This window comes from Elephantulus edwardii, unplaced genomic scaffold (assembly GCF_000299155.1).
Source record: "Elephantulus edwardii isolate Elephantulus edwardi_28Jun2011 unplaced genomic scaffold, EleEdw1.0 scaffold00218, whole genome shotgun sequence".
NCBI classification, from domain to species: domain Eukaryota; kingdom Metazoa; phylum Chordata; class Mammalia; order Macroscelidea; family Macroscelididae; genus Elephantulus; species Elephantulus edwardii.
The window spans coordinates 1,420,925-1,423,382 of record NW_006399968.1 but is presented as its reverse complement, the minus strand read 5'-3'; the positions used below and the strand labels follow the sequence as shown (position 1 = coordinate 1,423,382).

Below are 2,458 nucleotides of genomic sequence, written 5' to 3'. Positions count from 1 at the left end.
CTGCTCGAGTCATAGATGACTCATAGCGACCCTATGAACGAAAGACCTGAGCACTGTTCATAGAATTTCCAGAAGCAAGCATTTCAAAAGATTTGGGCAGGGGGGTGATGGGTTGTTGGGGAGGGTTGTGATTTAAAAAAAAATCCTGTTTGCTGCTTTTTTGTCCTAATTGATACATTTAAGTTGTTCACAATGTCATAAAATTAGAGTGTGATTATCAATAGGCCAAGCTTGTTGTTGCCATTCTGCTGTGTTCATTATTTTGTTATTTCTTGCTACTTTGGTCCATCAACTTTTCCTTGTTGTTTTTATGTGAATTACTTCCTTGAGTCTTTCTTGTAGATTTTACTTTGTTTTCACAAATTCCTTAATTTCCTTCTTTTCTGTGAATGACCTGATTTCTCTTTCATATTTGAAGGACAGATTTTTTTGGTGTAGAGCATCCTCCATTGAAAATTATTTTCTTACAGGGTTTTGTATATGCTATCATATTGGCTTCTTCCTTGCAAGGCTTCTTTTTAGAGGTTAGGGTTTAATCTGATTAGTTCTCCTTTGTGAGTGACTCTTTTGGTTTTTCTCTGGGTTTTTAAAGTATTCTGTCTTTGTCTTTGATTTTTAAGATATTTCGGAATGTTTTTCTTTTGGGCTCTAATCTGTTTGAAGTTCACTGTGCTTCTTGAGTGTATACTTCCTAGTTTATCATGATAACTGGGAGATTTTATTCTAGAATGTATTCTACAGTTTTCTTGGTGCTTTTACTTTTCCCCTCCAGGTCTGGAGTTCCAATCACACATGTGTTATTTCATTTGATGTCTTCTCATCAAATTCTTAGGTTCTCTTCCTTTTTCTTCCGTTATTTCTCTGCTTTTTCTCCTATGAGGTTCTTATTGAGAGCCTTGTCTTCTATCTAACTGACTGTTTCATCTCTTCTATCCTGTTGTTTTGTCCCTTGAACATTTTGTGTATTTCTGTAATATTTGTCTTGCTATTCAGGATTTCATTTTTATGCTTTTCTATTGTTTCTAGTGTTGTGTTGGCTGTGCCTTCTCAGTCTTAAATGACTTTTTAAAATTCTTGTACTTTTTTTTTTCATTCTTGTACTCTTTATTTCAAATGTTGAGGACTCTCCTTCATAGGATTGCTATGAGTCGCCTGTGACTTGATGGCACTTAACAACAACAATAACAACTCTTTATTTATGGTGTACTAATTCTTGAAATTCCAGCTATTTTAAAGCATCTTGATTGGATATTTTGTCAACTTAAGATTACAAAAGTTGGTAGAAATCCTCTTTTTCTTCTTCTTTGATTTTCATGGTTGGTGCATATGTTTGAGTAATAGCTGTATTACAAGACTTCCTTATATGCACATGCATAGTGTCCTGTCACTCAGATCATGCTACTTCAAGATAGATAGTGAAATGCTATTTTAGATGATGCATGTCACACAATTCCTCTTCCATTTGTCATTTCCAGTGCAGTAGATCATATGGCAGTTCCTTGGAGAAGGGCATGGTTTTGGGAAGGGTGGAGGGTCAGCGAAGGAGAGGAAGACCTTCGACCAGGTGGGCTGATGTGGTGATTGCCTTAATGGGCTCTTGTGTGTCAGGACGTGTGAGGATGACACAGGATAGAACAAGGTTCATAGGGTCTCTGTGGGTCATACTCTACTCGACGGCACCTAACAATAACAACAGATCATGTGCTTGTCTGGTTCAACATGGTCAATACCAATCTAACTCTGTCACTACTGCTTGGTACGTCAGTATGTTCCATTTCATTTTTTTTAGAACTTAAAGTTTTCCTAGATTCATATGTAATACTCCATGTTCTGATTGTTAATGGATAGTTGCAGTATCTTCTCTTAGTTTTCAGTCTTGCCCAGCAGCAAATGAACGACCATCATTGGGTGAAAGTTTTACTTCCTTCATCATTGTGGTATACTCTACTTTGAAGAGGTAGCTCGGCACCATCTGCATTTTGATTGTACTCCAACCTAAGGGGCTCATCTTCCAGCACTATATACAATAGCGTTCTATCATTGTCTAGCAGGTTTTCAGAGTCTTGTGATTTCAGAAGTGGATGGTCATTCCTCCTTCTTAGTCTGTATGCTTCACTGAAACCTGTCTACCATGGGTATTTGAAAGACTGGTGGCATACCTTTCAGCATCATAGCAACACACAAGGCTGCCACCATTTGGCAAACTGATAGTCATGTGGTGAGTTCATAATAGAGTCAACATTTTTTACCGACACCATCATTTAAAGGCATTGATTCTCCTTTGGTATTTTTTTTCTTTATTGTCCAACTTTCACTTGCATATAAAAGCAACTCACAGTGCCATGGTGTGGTTCAAGCTCATCTTAATTCTCAAAGTGACATCCTTGAGCATTTTAATGAGGTCCTTTTAGTATGAGGTAATGAGGTTCATTGTGCAGTCAGTTTGCCCAATGTAATA

General features: G+C 37.3%; 1 protein-coding gene across 1 annotated transcript in view; it reads left to right on the top strand.

Annotated features, from left to right (window-relative positions):
- SUSD4 (sushi domain containing 4) overlaps positions 1-2,458 on the top strand; it is a 362,690-nt gene that overhangs the window by 234,406 nt on the left and 125,826 nt on the right. The gene's annotated exons all lie outside the window — the stretch shown is intronic.